This window comes from Marmota monax, unplaced genomic scaffold, assembly GCF_021218885.2.
Source record: "Marmota monax isolate L192 unplaced genomic scaffold, Marmota_monax_Labrador192_F-V1.1 WCK01_AAM20220418_F8-fsc00376, whole genome shotgun sequence".
NCBI classification, from domain to species: domain Eukaryota; kingdom Metazoa; phylum Chordata; class Mammalia; order Rodentia; family Sciuridae; genus Marmota; species Marmota monax.
The window spans coordinates 270,365-288,591 of NW_026692651.1; the positions used below are offsets into that span (position 1 = coordinate 270,365).

An 18,227-nucleotide genomic window follows, 5' to 3' on the forward strand; every position below is an offset into this window, starting at 1 on the left:
GATAACATCCAAAGTAGTTTGCACAGAAATTCCATAGAATACTAATAAATACATTCACATTTAGACAACAAGAATAAAATGCAAAACATGGTATAGGATATGTAGGTAGATAGGAATGATATTATAATAGCTGATACACATGCACGTAAGTCAATTACTGTGGGAAATATATTTAATGAGGTAGGAAAGATTCATTGAAATATTTTGAATATTAATCTCCTTTCTTTGTTTTTTTTTTTAATTTTTTTATTGTTGGCTGTTCAAAACATTACATAGTTCTTGATATATCATATTTCACAATTTGATTCAAGTGGGTTATGAGCTCCCATTTTTACCCCATATACAGATTGCAGAATCACATCAGTTACACATCCATTGATTTACATATTGCCATACTAGTGTCTGTTGTATTCTGCTGCCTTTCCTATCCTCTACTATCCCCCCTCCCCTCCCCTCCCCTCCCCTCCCCTCCCCTCCCCTCTTCTCTCTCTGCTCCCTCTACTGTCATTCATTTCTCCCCCTTGTATTATTTTTCCCTTTCCCCTCACTTCCTCTTGTATGTACTTTTGTATAACTCTGAGGGTCTCCTTCCATTTCCATGCATTTTCCCTTCTCTCTCCCTTTCCCTCCCACCTCTCATCCCTGTTTAATGTTAATCTTCTTCTCATGCTCTTCGACCCTACTCTGTTCTTAGTTACTCTCCTTATATCAAAGAAGACATTTGGCATTTGTTTTGTTTTGTTCAAAAATACATGTTTCAATTATTCCATTGTTTTTTTTTTTGTTTTGTTTTGTTTTGTTTTGTTTTGTTTTTGGTGTCAGGGATTAAACCCAGGGCTGCTCAATTATTGAGCAACATTCCACCCCTTTTGAATATTTATTCGGAAATAGGGTCTTGACAAGTTTCTGAGGCTAGCTTTGAACTTAAAATCTTTCTGTCTCAGCCTCTTAAGCTGCTGGGATTATAGGCATACACCACCATGTCCAAGTTTTCAATTATATCCTTAAGTTTTTATGCTAAATACATGTTGTGTATGACTAGGAGGATGCGTGTGTCCAGTGGTGTAAATATAAAAATAAAGTTGTGCAACACTTGGAAGCATATTTTTATTTTCAGAATATATGTGCCTCAACATTTTAATGGCTTATCAAAGACACTAATCGATAATTCCTAATATGGAAAATATAATTAAAAAATATTTTGTGTCTTCCAAACCAAATAATATTTGCAGTTTTGAAGTGATCTATTTATTATATAAATCATTATTTGAATCACTATCAAGAGAAATTAAAAAGAGAAAACTCTGAGCTTTTACCACTTACAGAGAAAGCACCTGGGCAGTCCCTCTTCATGTTCCTGGAGTTAAAACATGCTAGTTCTCCTCACACACATTGTGCTGACTCTCACTTCTACCAACCCTTTCTGTTATTTATACCTTCATCTTATTGTCTTTATGAGAGAATTCTCTATAGGCATTTTTGCCCCTTAAATAAGAATGTAGTATTGAATCACACCAAAATATTAAGGTCAATATATGCAACCTAAGCCATACTTTTATTTTTAAAATCCAGGTTTAGAAAGTCATCCTATCTTTAGAATTTACTGAAATTATCTGAGGCCTTCTGTTAAAAATAGGTGGTGATTTGTACATGTATTTTATTGTATTTATACATGACTTTGGATTGGTGCTCCATAAATGGAAGTATTTGAAGACTAATACATGAAAAATGAAAGTCAAATTCAGAAGAATTTATCAAACCATAGCTAAATCACACAAAGGAGGACATCAAGTAAGTTAATGTAACTCATCTGGTTTGTGGAGAATTTGCTACATCCTACTAAAGAAGGAAAGGCAGTATTTGGCTTAGTGTAGAAAATAATAATAAAGAAAGATAATGTCTCTGCAGTATTATGCACCTTCTAGATTTTAACCCATGTTTACATCCCATCTGTATGTGACAGGATGTCCTGGGGTGATCAACAGGAGCTCCTGTAGCTCCTGGAATCCAGGTTAAAGGGTAAAAAGTCTGGCAGATTTCCTTATTAGTTAGTATCATCATATATCACATTCAGAATTATTCATATTAATTTGAATTTTTATATATGTACCATTTTTTCCTTCATAGTACTCAAATCATGCTTTTTTTTAAAAAAAAACAATCTTTTACTAAAACTCAGTATCTGTAGCAGATTTTCCCATATTATAAATCATTAGTAAATATTTGTCAAGACCTGATTTGAAACAATCTTTCTTTCAGCACAGAAGTGGGGTATGGTATTTCAAATGAACACACACTGTATTTCTTACAGAAGTGAAGAAAGGACATCACTGATTTAGAAGGTACTCACTTGTAAATTAGTGGAATCAAGAAACTTAGATCATGTTAGCAGTTAGTCAATTGTGTTACATTGCATTTTTTATTAACTACTATGCATGAAGTCACTTACTTGCTACTAAGAGAATAAAAAGATGAATGATACAAGGTCCAAAATCAAAGAATTTCTATATCAGTGATTTGGGGTATTTGTACATATAGATTTCATAAAAGGTAAAATAACATGTCGACTTCTAACACTAACAGAAAAGTATAAGAAAAATTAGAGGCTAAGAAAGGGTTTCAGAGAAAAATTGCATTTCAGCTTCTTTAAAGTGCAGTGTATACTAATGGGGAAAATTAAATCAATTATGTCTTTGTAGAAAAGGGGCTCTGTCAACAAGACCCAGGATATAGTGTGAACAAGGCGGTCACTGAAATGTGAGTTCAGGTTTGTGTCAGGGAGGAGTGGGGGATGGGGCTAGCAAAAGATTGCAGGTAGATTAAGTAGCACCCCTTGAACTTCACCCACACTGTTAACAGTAATGTCCATGAGTCTGGCGACCCAACAATGTCCTTGGGAAACATTCACATTTTCAGAGGAGCCCAGGCAGGCTCATCAGGTAGATTTCTTTTCTAAGGGTGAGTGTGTTTAACTTGGCAAGGTGCTAAGGCGGACCCAGGTTGCAGAGGACTGAGGAGATAATGATTTTGGTGACAAAGGATTGAACCAGTCTGAGGTGCTGCAGGAGTGCTATAACTATGAGCAAAACATTCCTTTTAGGGTATGCAGTCAGTATCTTTTTGAACACTTATGATAACTTTAAGAAGAATGGTATATAAGGGGAGGTGTCAAAAAGAAAAGGAACAATGATTGTCTAGACAAAGGAATCTTCAACTTCATGGTGCTGAGCACTGAATATAAACATATTAAGGTAAAAAGTAGAAGTTTAGTAGAATGTTATTCTCTAAAGAACTTACACTGATCTGCTGGAGAGAAGAATAGCCCCTGGGGGAGCTGAATAAGGTATGGCTGAGCATGTGTGTGTTTTTCATGTTCATGATGATAATGACTCTGACACCATTCCAAAAAAAATATTTATAAATTATTATTTGAATTACTTAGTGTTCATAAAAAGGCAAAAAAGTGGTGAAATTGCATTTATGGAAGACAATAAGGTAACTAAATTACAGAGTTAGAGAACACACTGTCACACAGTTGCTCAAAAAAGAGAGAAGGTGAACAATGCTTGCTAGTGCTCTGCATGGGAGTCTCAGGAGGTCAGAGGAGGCCTAATGGGAAACTGAGGACAAGCTCTGAAGGTCACATGCAGACCATGGGCTGCAGACCTCCACACTTGCACTGGGAGGTGCACTATGCTTAAAAATGATTAAAAATATCAGAAAAACAAGAGTGACATTTCCTCTACAGGGAAAGCTAATGCAAACTATAAGAAAACACTCTGGACATAAATATGTCAAATAATTGTATTAATTATTTTTCACTTCCTCTCTCATCTATTTATCTTACGAGGCAACCAGAATTTCCAGCAAATGACCAATGCCACCATGGTAACTGAATTTCTCCTCCTGAGCTCTCCTGATGGCTGGGATCTGAGTTTCCCCTATTTCACAGTATTCCCAATGACCTACCTGGGTACCTTGTTAGGGAACCTTCTCATTGTCACTGTCACCACTGCTGACAAGCACCTGGACACACCCATGTACTTCTTCATCAGGAACCTGTCCATCTTGGACATGTGCTACATTTCCATCACTGTCCCCAATGCCTGTGTCAACTCTCTCACTGGCAATCGGGCCATTTCAGTGGCTGGCTGTGGAACACAGGTTTTCCTGGTCATTTTCTGTGCATGTGTTGAACTTCTGTTTCTCACCATCATGGCCTGGGACCGCTATGTGGCCATCTGCCAGCCCCTTCAGTACCCGCTCATCATGAACCCTCAGATTTCTGTCCGCATGACCCTGGCCACCCTGGTCAGTGGTCTGCTGTATGCAGGTGTGCACAAGGGAACACATTCTGGCTGTCTATCTGCCAGTCAAACGTGGTCCCTCAGTTCTTCTGTGATGTCCTCTCTCTGCTGAGGCTCTCCTGCTCTGACACCACCAGCAACAAAGTCCTTATTCTTGTCCCTGCTGTGGTCATTTGTGGTGGTTGCTTCCTTTTTATTGCCATGTCATATATTTGCATATTTTCTGATGTGCTGAAATTTCCCGCCAGAGCCCCAGGGAAGGCCTTCTCCACCTGCACCCCTCACATCCTCATGGTGTCCCTCTTCCTCAGTTCTGGCTCAGGTGTGTACCTGAGGTCCTCAGCAACCTCTGACACACTCGAGATCCTGGATCTCTCTGCCTTTTACACCATGGTTCCTCCCTTCCTGAATCTTCTCATATACAGTCTCGGGAACAAACAGGAAAAGGAAGCTGTGACGAGAGTAACGGGAAAAGAATTGTTCTCAGGGAAATTATGAAGATGCCTTTCAGCTTCATCCTAATTTCATGGATCATGGTTCTTAATAAGATACAATTCTCTTCATATTTGAACTTTACAAGTTACACTGTCTACCTTTCTATTACATCATTAGAAGCTGAGTTATTTCATAAGATATATTTCTGTGACTTACCATATTGTTTCCATGGACCCATAATAGAATGTGTAATTTCATCAATGCATCTTTTAATGATTAAATATAATTTAATATATTTGCTGGAATCAGTCGTGGTTATATATTTTAAAGAATCATCCCATATGTCAATTACCTATATGAAATACTGACACCAAAGAAAACTCTACCTATCAAATCTGGAGATAGCTTATTCTTATATAATTTGCTCTTATTCAGAACAGTGTAGAACCTACTTGTAAACACTGTGATCCATAATTGTGTCAATTTATTTACTTTTAAAATATATATAAAAATCAAATCCTAAAGAAGTTATAGCCAAAATGTAGAGAATTTAACAGTAATATTTTTCTCCATCTGGACCAGGCAAGAAGAGACTCCTTTCTGTGAAGTAAAGAGAGGGCAATGGTTAATGCACCCTGTATCCCAACATTCACAACTTTCCACAGGGAACAGCAGCCTGTGCTTCTTTGGCCATGACAGGGGCCAGTCTTTGATTATGTTCATGAATTGATGTCAGCTTTCTGATGGTTTCTCTTCCACACATCTTCCTCCTGTAGTGTTTGTGATAATGATTTAGTCCTAATAATCATGGAGAAATGGACCATAGTTGTCTGGCACATGTTTCTGGGCCATGCCAACAATTACATTTCTCTCACTTTTCTTAAATTTGTAATGTAAACCTCTATCTTTATTTGTGATAGTAATTTTGCTGTTTTTGTTGTTGGTAGAGTTTTATTTATATATATTTTTAAAATTTTTGTTTGTTATATATGACAGCAGAATGCACTACGATCTATACTACACATATAGAGCACATTGTTTTCATATCTCTGGTTGTATATAAAGTATATTCACACCAATTCATGTCTTCATACATGTACTTTGGATAATGATGTCCATCACATTCCACCATCCTTGCTAACACTCTGCTCCCTCCCTTACCCTCCCATCCATCTGTACTATCTTTGCTAGTCCCCTGCCCCCTCCCTTTTCCTCCCACCCCTCTTCCCTATCTCGAGTTCATCTATTCCTCCCATACTCCCCCTCCCTACCCACTATGAGTCAGTCTCCTTATGTCAGAGAAAACATTCGTCATTTTTGGGAAGGGATTGGCTAACTTCACTGAGCATTATCTTCTCCAATGCCAACCATTTACATGCAAATGCCATGATTTTATTCTTGTTTACTACTGAGTTATATTCCATTATGTATATATGCCACATTTTTTTATACATTCATCTACTGAAGGGCATCTAGGCTGGTTCCACAGTTTAGCTATGTGAATTGTGGTGCTATAAACATTGATGTGGCTGTGTCACTAAATTATACTGTTTGAATGTCCTTTGGGTATAGACTGAAAAGAGGGATAGCTGGGTCAAATGGTGTTCCATTCACAGTGTTCCAAGGAATCTCCATTCTGCTTTCCATATTGGCTGCGCCAATTTGCAGTCCCACCATCAATGTAGGAGTGTGCCTTTTTCCCCACATCCTCACCAATTCTTACTGTGGTTTGTCTTCATAGTAGACAGAGAGATGAAATCTTAGAGTAGTTTTGATTTGTATTTTTCTAATTGCTAGCAATGATGTACATTGTTTTTCATAAATGTGTTCATTGATTGTATGTCCTCTTCTGAGAAGTCTCTGTTCAGGTCCTTGGACAAATTATTGATTGGATTATTTGCTTTTTGGTGTTTAGCTTTTTGAGTTCTTTATGTACCCTAGAGATTAATGCTCTATCTGATGTATGAGGGATAAAAATTTGCTCCCAAGATGTAGTCTCTCTATTCACCTCACAGATTGTTTCTTTTGCTGAGAAGAATCTCTTTAGTTTGAATCCATCCAATTTATTGATTCTTAGTTTTAATTCTTGCACTATAGGAGTCTTACTAAGGAAATTGGGGCCTAATCCCACGTGATGAAAATTAGGGACTAATTTTTCTTCTATTAGGCTCAGGGTCTCTGGTTTATTTCCTATTTATTTTTATCATTAGATGCTGAGTTCTTGATCCACTTTGAGTTGAAGTTTTAAATGTGGTGATAGATACAGGTTTAATTTCATTTTGTTGTGTATGAATTTCCAGTTTTCCCAGCACCATTTTTTGAATAGGCTATCTTTTCTGCAATGCATGTTTTTGGCACCTTCGTCTAATAGAATTGTAATTTTTTGGGTTTGTCTTTGTGTCCTCTATTCTGTACCATTTGTCTTCCAGTCTGTTTTGGTGCCAATAACATTTTTTTATTACTATTGCTCTGTAGTATAGTTCAAGTTCTGCTAGAGTGATGCCACCTGCTTCACTCTTCCTGCTAAGGATTTCTCTAGCTATTCTGAGTCTCTTATTTTTCCAGATGAATTTCATGATTGCTTTTTCTATTTTTATGAGGAATACCATTGGGATTTTGATTGTAATTGCATTAAATCTGTATAGTGTTTTTGGTAGTATGGTTATTTTGATATTAATTCTGCCTATCCTAGAGCAAGGTAGATATTTCCATATTCTAAGGACTTCTTTGATTTCTCTATTTAGGGTTCTGTAGTTTTCATTGTATAGATTATTCACCCCTTTTGTTAAGTTGATTCCCAAGTATCTTTTTTCTTTTTTTTTGAGGTTATTGTGAATGGGGTAGTTTTCCTCATTTTCTTCTCAGAGGATTTGTCACTGATATACAGAAATGCCTTTGATATATGGGTGTTGATTTTATATCCTACTACTTTTCTGAATTCATTTACTAATTCTAGAAATTTTCTGGTGGAGCTTTTTGCATCTTCTAGGTATAGAATCATATTATCAGCAAATAGTGCCAATTTGAGTTTTTAATTTCCTATGTGTATCCCTTTAATTTCTTTCATCTGTCTAATTGCTCTGGCCAGTATTTCAAGAACTATGTTAAATAGAAGTGGTGAAAGAGAGCATTTCTGTCTTGTTCCAGTTTTTAGAGGGAATGCCTTAAATTTTCTCCATTTAGAATGATGTTGGCCTGGGGCTTAGCATAGATAGCCTTTATGATGTCGAGATATGCTCCTGTTATCTCTAGTTTTCCTGGTGTTTTGAACATGAAGGAGGTGTATTTTTTCAAATTCTTTTCTGCATCTATTGAGATAATCCTATGATTTTTATTTTTAAGTCTATTGATGTGATGAATTACAATTATTGATTTTCATATGTTGAACCAACCATCCCTGGGATGAATCCCACTTGATCTTGGTGTATGATCTTTTTGATAGGATTTTGTATTTGATTTGCCAGAATTTTACTGAGAATTTTTTCATCTATGTTCCTTAGAGATATCGGTCTGAAGTTTTCTTTCTTTGATGTGTCTTTGCCTTGTTTTGGAATCAGGATGACATTGGCTTCATAGAATGAGTTTGGGAATGCTATCTCTTTTTCTATTTACTGAAATAAATTGAAGACTATTGGTGTTACTTCTTCTTTAAAAGTCTTGTAGAATTTGGCTGTGTATCCATCCAGTCCTGGGCTTTTCTTGGTTGGTAATAGAATTCTGATGGTGTCTTCTATTCATCACTTGATATTTGTCTGTTCAAATTTTGTATACCATCCTAGTTTATTCTGGGAAAATTGTATGACTTAAGAATTTGTCAATGCCTTCAAATCCTCTACTTTTTTGGAGTGTATGTTTTCAAACTTATTTCTAATTATCCTCTGTATTTCTGTAGTATCTGTTGTGATATTACCTTTTTCATCACATATACTGATCATTTGAGTTTTCTCTCTCCTTCTCTTCATTAGCATGGCTAAAGGTTTGTCAATTTTATTTATTTTTTCAAAGAACCAACTTTTTGTGTTGTCAGTTTTTTTCAGTTGTTTCTTTTGCTTTGATTTCATTGATTTCAGCTCAAATTTTGGTTATTTCTTGTCTTCTACTGCTTTGGGTGTTGATTTGTTCTTCTTTTTCTATGGCTTTGAGATATAGTCTGAGTTCATTCATTTGTTGACTTTTTCTTCTTTTAAGGAATGAACTCCATGCAATGAACTTTCCTCTTAGTACCGCTTTCAAAGTTTCCAAGAGATTTCAATATGTTGTGCCTATGTTCTCATTTACCACTAGGAATTTTTCCATTTCCTCCTTGATATCTTCTGTAACCCACTGTTCATTCAGTAGCATATTGTTTAGTCTTCAGGTGTTGGAGCAATTTTTATTTTGAAATTGATTTCCAATTTCATTCCATTATCATCTGATAAAATGTAGGGTATTATCTCTACTCTTTTGTATTTGCTAAGAGTTGCTTTGTGGCTTATTTTATGGTCTATTTTAGAGAAGGATGCATGTGCTGCTGAGAAGAAGGTGTATCCACTTGATGCTAGTTGAAGTATTCTCTATATGTCAGTTAACTCAAAGTTATTAATTGTACTATTGAGATCTCTAGTTTTTTTTAATTCAATTTTTGTTGGAAGATCTATCCAGGTATGAGAGTAGTGTGCTAAGTCATCCAAGATTTTTGTGTTTTGGTCAGTTTGACTCTTGAACTAGAGAAAAATTTGATGAACATAGCTGCTCCATTGTTTGTGGAATATATATTTATGATTGTGGGGAATATATATTTATGATTTTTATGGCTTGTTGGTATGGTTTCCTTCAGCAGTATGTAATTTTCATCTTTTTCTTTTTTGATTAACTTTGGCTTTAAGTCTACTTTATTTGATATGAGAATGGAAACCCATGCTTACTTCCACAGTCCATGTGAGTGGTAGTATTTTTCCCAACCTTTCAACTTTAGTCTGTGTATATCTTTTTCTATCAGATGAGTCTCCTGGAGGCAGAATATTGTTGGTTTTTTTAATCCAATATGTTAGCCTATGTCTTTTGATTTGTGAGTTTAAGCCATTAGCATTCAGGGTATTTATTGAGACATGTTTTATATTCCCAGCCATATTTATTTACGTTTGTTATTTAATTTGACTTGATTTTCTTCTTTGATTAGTTTTTCCTTTAGGGTACTACCTCCCTCTGATGATTTCATTGTTTTTTTCTTGTTTGTTTTGTTTCCTTTTCATGGGATATGTTTCCAAGTATGTTTTGTAGTGCCAGTTTTCTAGCTATAAATTCTTCTAATTTTTGTTTATCAGGAAAGGTTTTTATTTTTTCGCCAAATCTAAAGCTTAATTTTGCTGGACACAAGTTTCTTAATTGGCATCCATTTTCTTTCAGAGCTTGATATATGTTGTTCTAGGTTTTTTTAGCTTTTAGAGTCTGTGTTTAAAAATCTGCTGTTATTCTAAATTGGTTTCCCTTTTTGTAATTTGATTCTTTTTTCTCATGGCTTTTAAAATTCTCTCCTTAGTCTGTATGTTGGGCATTTTTATTATAATGTGCCTTGGTGTGACTCTTTTGTGATTTTGTACATTTGGTGTTCTGTAGGCTTCTTGAATTTGGATTTCCTATTCATTCTTAATGTGTGGAAAATTTTCTGACATTATTTCATTAAATTTTATTCCTTTGTTATGAACTCTATGACTGTTTATTCCTTTGTTTATTTTTGTTTATTCCTTTGTATATGTATTTGTTTATTCCTTTGTTATGAACTCTATGACTTCTTCTATCCCAGTAACTCTTAAATTTGGTCTTTTTATGATATCCCATATTTCTTAAATGTTCTGCTTGTGGTTCCTTACCAATATTACTGTGTGTTCTTTCAACATTATATATATTGTCCTACTTCAAAGGCTGAATAGGACCCCTTGAACTTCACCCTCACTGTGCAATAGCAGCACCCTACCTGTGTCTGGCCTCCCAACATCTACCCCAGGAGACATACACATATTTAGAGGAGCCCAGGCAGGCTTAGCAGGGAGGTCATTTTACTAAGGGTGAGTGTGTTTAACCTGTCAAGGTGCTAAAGAAGACCCAGGATGACAGAGGCCTGAGGAGATTATGATGGAGGTAACCTGGGATTGAAGTGGTCTGAGCTGTTAAGGAAGTATTCAACTATGAAAAAATCTTCCTTTCAGTGTATTCAGTCAGTATTTTTTGTATGATTATGAAATTGTGAAGAAAAAATATAGGGCTGTGGTTGTGACTCTGTGGAAGTGTGCTTGCCTTGCATATGTGAGGCACTGGGTTCAATCTCAGCAACACATAAAAATGAATAAACAAAATGAAGATAGTGAAATTAAAAAGAAAGAAAGAAACACAGTAGAAGAAGTCAACAAGACTAAGGCAATTTAATTTTTAGACAAAGGAATCTTTAACTTCATGGTGCTTGTTGGGAGTCGCCCTGGCTCCAAAGACTAACTTCCCCATCCCCCAAGAAGAGCCCTCCAATGGTGAGCCCTGCTGGCTTACATGATCCTGCTGTCTAATGGTGAGTGCTGCTGGCTCACATGATCCTTACCCACCAATCAGATTAGCCCTGCTGGTTCACATGATCCTTATCCACCTATCAGACTAGCCCTGCTGGCTCACATGCTCCTTATCTACAAATTAGACTAGCCCTACTGGCTCACATGATCCCTACCCCAAAATCAGACAGCCCTCCTGACACAGATGATCCTTACCCACCAATCAGAAAGCACCCCATGTCAATTGTCAAACTCTTCAACCATTAATCTGTCATAACTGTCAAACCACCCCTGGCTCTATAAATATAGAGAGCTATTCCTCAATAAATGGGCATTTTCTCCGGCAATGAGCCTTGTTCTTTCTTTCAGTGATGAACATGAAATATAAACACAAAAGGGTAAAAATAGAAGTTTAGGAGACTGTCAGCTATAGGTATGAAGACCTTACTCTGATCTGTTGAACAAAAAAAGAGAGCCCCAGTGAGAACAGGAACAGGTGCCTGTTTGATGGTGTGTGACCATGAGACAGCACCACTCATGTCCTGGGGAGCAGCAGGGAGAGTACCCAGGTGTAGTCAGGTCATCTCAGTTTACTGTAACACCAGACCTGTGAGCTTTGAATGGGAAAGTGTTGTGGATAACTTTCCTCATGAGAATTTTCTTTTTATGTTCATGAGAATAAATACTTCAACATTATGAATCACTTCATACCTAAAATTTTTTTGAATTATGATTTGAATTATTAATGTGGGAAAAATGAGAAAATAATTTGGACAATTACATTAATGAAATAAAATGAAGGTGACAAAAATGGAAAACAAAAGGAATGCATGGTGACACACAAGGTCATGGGGAAGAGGAGGTGGGCCACCCTGGAAGTGCTCTGCATTGAGTCTCAGGAGGTCAGGGAGGCCTGATGGGGAGCTGAGGACAAGCCCTGCAGGTCACGCCCAGACCCTGGACTGCAGACCTCCACACCTGCACTGGGAAGTGCAGTCTGCTCAGAAATGATTAAAGATATCAGAAAACAAAGAGTGTCCTTCCACTGCAGGAAAAACTACGAAAAAGTACAAGAAAACACATTGTGCATGAATGGGTAAACTAACTGTATTATTTTTCAAATATGTTTCAGTTGTCTATAAACATTTATATTTTATTTATTTATTTTTATTTATATGCAGTGCGAAGAATCCATCCCAGTGGCTCACACATGATATTCAATTGTTCTACCACTGAGCAACAGACTCAGGCCCAACCACTTGTATTAATAATATTTTTGTTTCATCTCCCTTATCTGTTTATATTCTCAGACAACCAGAATTTCCACTCTATGTCCAATTTCACCATGGTTACTGAATTTCTCCCACTGGACTCTGCTGATATCTGTAATCTGACTTTTCTCTATTTCACAGTATTCCCACTAACCTACCTGGGTACCTTGTTAGGGAAACTATTTCCATCACTGTCCCCAATGCCTGTGTCAACTCTCTCAGGGGAATTAGGGCCATTTCAGTGACTGGCTGTGCAACACAGATTTACCTGGTCATTTTCTGTGCATGTGTTGTACTTCTGTTTCTCACCATCATGGCCTGGGACCCCTATGTGGCCATCTGCCAGCCCCTCCATTACCCCCTCATCATGAACCCTCAGTTTTGTGTCCACATGACCCTGACATTTCTGCTCAATTGTCTGCTGTATACAGTGTGCACACTGGGAACATATTTCGGCTGTCCTTCTGCCAGGCAAACGTGGTCCTTAAGTTTTTCTGTGACGGCCCCTCTCTGCTGAATATCCAGTAACATGATCCTTCTTCTTGTCTCTATTACAATAGTTGGTGGTGGCTGCTTTGCTATAATAATCACATCATACATTTGCATATTTTATGCTGGGCTGAAATTCCCACCAGAGCCCCAGGGAAGGCCTTCTCCACCTGCACCCCTCACATTCTCATGGTGTCACTCTTTCTCAGTTCCATCACAGGTGTATACCGGAGGTCCTCAGCAACCACTGACACCCTCCAGGACCTGGATCTCTCTGCCTTTTACACAATCATTCCTCCCTTTCTGAACCCTCTCATCTACAGTCTCAGAAACAACCAGGTGAAGGAAGCTGTAAGGAGACTTATGCCAAGACAGTTATTCTCAGGGAAATCCTAAAGATGTGCTTCAACATCATCCTTATTTTACTGATTATAGTTCATAATTGGATAAAGCTCTTCATATCTGGGCCTTCCATATTACACTAATATCCTAGTATCAACTTATTAAGACCAAGTATAGTAAAATTTACCATAATAGTTATGTGATTTATACTTTTATATCTATCCTTCATAAAATAACACTAGGTTCAGCTATAGAAAAAGATAAAGCTATAGAAAAAAGCTATAGAAAAAAGATATATTTAGAAGTTACACAATATGTCAGTGAACATGCTGAGTTAAGTAAATAGCTTTACACATTTTGACAATGATATATTTTCTCACAGTCACAAATAAAATGATTAAAAATCAGAGTAGAAGGTGTTTTGTCTCTGTGCTCCTCTGCATGTGAACGGGTGTGAAAATATAAGTTCAAATGAAAACTCTTGACTGAGCAGCCAGGAGATCACTTTAGGCTCAACAGCATTGTCCAGTGACCACTGAGCAGGACTGTGGTGCATGGTGAACATGAGTCTGAGCATGCACAGGAGTGTGCCTGGAGCAGACAGGCTGCTTTTGGCTGCAGGGATCAGTATTGATCCAGCCTGTTTTCTAGAAAACCTTGTTTTAACACTGTGCTTGGTAAAACTCAGGGATCAATGCATCCCTCCATTAAAGCAGCTCACAGGACAACTGGATTTGCTCCAGCGCTGAGTACAGGGTTCTCACTTCCATAAAAGCCATCTGCATAGGAGGGCCAGGCCCCCCAACCAACATGCCCACCTTGGCCAGTGCACTATGCCTGAGCTTGATGAGTGTCATGTGATCAGAAGTCTGCAGCTGGCTCTGTCCTGGACAATGGGGCTCACTTCTTTGGCTTGCGAGGTTTGGGAGGAAAAATAATTACAATAGTAAGAGACAGGCCAAGGCCAAGATCAAGCAGGAGTCCACTGCAGGGTATAGTGCTCCTTTCACTCCGTGGCCTGCACGGGGTTCAGTACTGTGACCACTGGACTCCTAGAGGGCTCCAAGTAGCTGATGCCCATTTGTTAGGTTTTGAATGTGGTGTCCCCTGAGAGCTAAGTTGTGAGACAATGTAAGAAGTTTCCAAGTAGAAGTGATTGGGTTGTAAGGGTCTTAACCCAATCAGTGATTTAATCCTCTGATGAGGATTAACTGAGTGGTAACTGAAGTGGTGGGGTGTGACTGGGGGAGGTGGGAATTAGAGCATGGATTTGGTGTCTATATTTGTATGTGGAGAGTGGAGTTTCTCTCTGCCTCCTGATCACTGTGATGTGAGCTTCTTCCCCCCACCAAACTCTCACACCATGTTTAGCCTCATCTCGGGCCCTGAGGATTGACCCTGGCCTTATATAGACTAAAAGCTCTGAACTGTGAGCCCTCAAATAAACTTTTCCTCCTCTATAATTGTGTGTAGATGAGTACTTTAATCACAGCCAAAAATAAAAGAAAGAAAGAAAGACCCTGGGTCCATCCAGTGACATGCCTGCTCATTTAGTTCTCCAATCTAAAGACAAAACTGTACAACTTTCAACTACCTCTTGTTCCCAAATATTTGTAATTTTTTAAATGAACCATCTAATCCATTGCACATAGTTACTGTTTATCTTTACTTTGGAAACCACTAAGTATAATCACCATGTTTGATGATTATAGTTCTCTTGCCTAAAGACAAGGTGACCATCATTCTTGGTGGCTGTAAAGACAGGATCTTTGTACTTTGTCTATTTGGCTGGTTTAACACATATTTTTTTTTCTTTAAAATAGGTACAACTTATGGGGTTAGTAGCTAAGGACAATGAAGAAAATGCCAGATCAAAAAAAGTAGACCTCAATACAATATCCCTGACAAGAACATAGGCAAACCTTCTCAACAAAATCTAGCCAAAAAATTCCACAGGACACCAAAACCAGAATAGACTATATTCATATGTATCAATCCCAGCATGCAATAAGCATGTACAGAAAATCACCAACAAATCCTACATTGGGTTAACAGAACAAAGGGAAATCATCTATCAATAGGTCGATATTGAAAATGCTGATGTATACATATAATGGAACCAAATTCATCCATTCAAGAAATAAAATAATGATAAATGCTATAATGTGGACATTCTTTGAAAACATCAGGCTGATTCAAATCATGAAAAATATCACACATTTAATAATTCTAGTCATACAAAATAATCAGAACATATATATTCAAACATGGTGATTATACTTAGTGGTTTCCAAAGTAAAGATAAACAGTAACTATGTGCAATGGATTAGATGGTTCATTTAAAAAATTACAAATATTTGGGAACAAGAGGTAGTTGAAAGTTGTACAGTTTTGTCATGTGGTAAATAATATGGAATTGGTAACCACAAACTGTTACAAACTTAACTTCATGACACATGGAATTCATCTCAATGATAAGAAATTTTGCTGCTGAACTGCAGACAGCCTTAGATGTTTCCCACTTACAGGTTGAGGAGTGAGTGGGAGTTGCCCATCACCCTCAGTATTAACTGATCACCATAAACACCCCTAACTCACACTGAGGTGGAGGAGGGCAGAGATGAAAACACACAGCGAGCACCACCAGTCTCTCCTCAGTGTTACTGGATTCTCAATGTGACTAAGCATGATGTCCAGCACAGAAGTTCCACTGTGCCATCCACTGTCCACATGGGAAAATTAGCACACATTTCCTTATTTTAAGCACTACCAAGAGAACTATCAAAAAGGAAAACATCCAGCTTCTCCACTTGCAGAGGAACGTACTTGTGGCAGCCCTTCTTTTAATAATTGGCATTAAAAATATGATAACTCTTCCTCATACTTGTATTTCTGAACTTCATGCTACCTGATCGTGGTTTTATTTTGATTCCAAACTTTTGTTTTTATACCAAATTCTACATATGCATTTGCACTCCTTCAAGGACAATGTAGTTCTGAACACTCTAAAATTATTGAGGTCAAACAATAAAAGCTAAAGCTTATTTCTTACTTTAAAAAATCCAGGTTCATAAAGTAATCACATTTTGTAGATCCTCACTCTGAGGATCTACGCAAGTTAGGCCGTGATTCATATATTTTATCGCATCCAAAATCTGAAGTTTCATGAGTCTGATCCATGAAAAAAATCAAGTCAAATTTGGAGAAGTGTTCAAGTTGTAGTTAAAGCAATAAGCAAAAATGACATAAATTAAGCTCATGTGATTAAACTACTTACTGGAGAATTTACTAAATTCTTCTGAAGAAACTAAAACAGTACATTGTTTAGTAGGAAAAAGAAAACAGAAATGAAGAAAATATACCTGTAGTTCTATGCCAGCTTCCAGATCTTGAACACATGTTTATTTTTCCATCTTATATTTGACACAAGTGTTGTAGGGGAGGACAGAAAGGACCCCTGGAGTGCCTGGAAGACAGAATTGAAGAGTGAGAAGCTGCATGATTTTCCATATGGATTTGTCTCATGACCCATCACCTTCTAAATTTGTCAAATTGTATTATTTTATAATTTCTATCATGGTAAACAAATTACTCAAAAATACCAATATATTTCTTCTTTCCAAAATGTCACCAACTGAAACAACTGAGGCCCTATTGGTGTCATCAGTAATGTTTGTTGAGAGATTACTGCTGTAAAGAGATCTTACCTTTCAAGTGCACAGGGCAGTGGGCTTGCATGAACTCCCACCAGACTGCACTGTGTGTACTAAAGAAGTGTAGAAAGGGCAGAGCCTGTTTGGAAGACACTTCTTTGTAAACCAGTATTATACAGAAAGCCAGTTCATGTGAGTGGTCAGTCAACAAAGCCACCAGCTTTATTAACCACTGTGTAGGAAGTCATGCATTTGCATCTAAAAAAATACAAAGATGAATGATACAAGGTCCCAAATTAACAAATTTCCACAGACTGATCTCTAATGCTACACAAAATGGGGGAAAAATTAAGATTATTCAGCAGTTTCCAGAGAAAAGATTGCATTTGAACCTCCTCTAAAGACCAGTACAAAGTAAATGGGTAAAATTAAACCATTATGTCACAGTAGAAAAGGGCTCTATCAACAAGTTCCAGGATATTCTGTGAACAAGAACATCACTCAGGCTTGAGCTTTAGGTTTGTGTCATGGAGAAATGGGGGTATATGACAAGAAACAGATTGCAGGTAGACTGAGTAGGACCTCTTGAACTTCACCGACACTGTGCAATTAGCTGCACCCTACCTGTGTCTGGCCACTCACCATCTCTCTGGGAGACACAGTTTTCCAGAGGATCCCAGGAAGGCTCATCAGGAAGGTCATTTTATTAAGGGTGAGTGTGTTTAACCTGTCAAGGTGCTGAGGAGGACCCAGGATGACAGAGCCCTAATGAGATTATGATGGAGGTGACCTGGGATTGAAGTGGTCTGAGCTGTTACAGAAGTGTTGAACTATGAGCAAAATCTCTTTTTTTTCAATGTATTTGTTCAGTATCTTTTTGTATAATCATGATATTGTGAAGAAAGAAATATAGGAATGGGGTTGTGATTCAGTGACAGAGTGCTTGCCTTGCACATGTCAGGCACTGGGTTCAATCTCAGCAACACATAAAAAGGAATAAACAAAATAAAAATATTGAAAATAAATATAAAGAAAGAAATATAATAGAAGATGTCAAGAAGACTAAGGCAAATTAATTTTTAGACAGAATAATCTTTAACTTCATGGTGCTGAACATGAAATAAAAACACAAGAGTGTAAAAGTAGAAGTTTAGGAGAATGTCATCTGGAGGCTATGAGGACCTTACTCTGATCTGTTGAAGAAGAAAAGGGGGT

General features: G+C 37.4%; 1 pseudogene; it reads left to right on the top strand.

The window, feature by feature from the left end:
• Nucleotides 1–3,870: 3,870 nt before the first annotated feature.
• LOC124093815 (olfactory receptor 14C36-like) lies at nt 3,871–4,805 on the top strand (annotated as a pseudogene).
• Nucleotides 4,806–18,227: the final 13,422 nt, after the last annotated feature.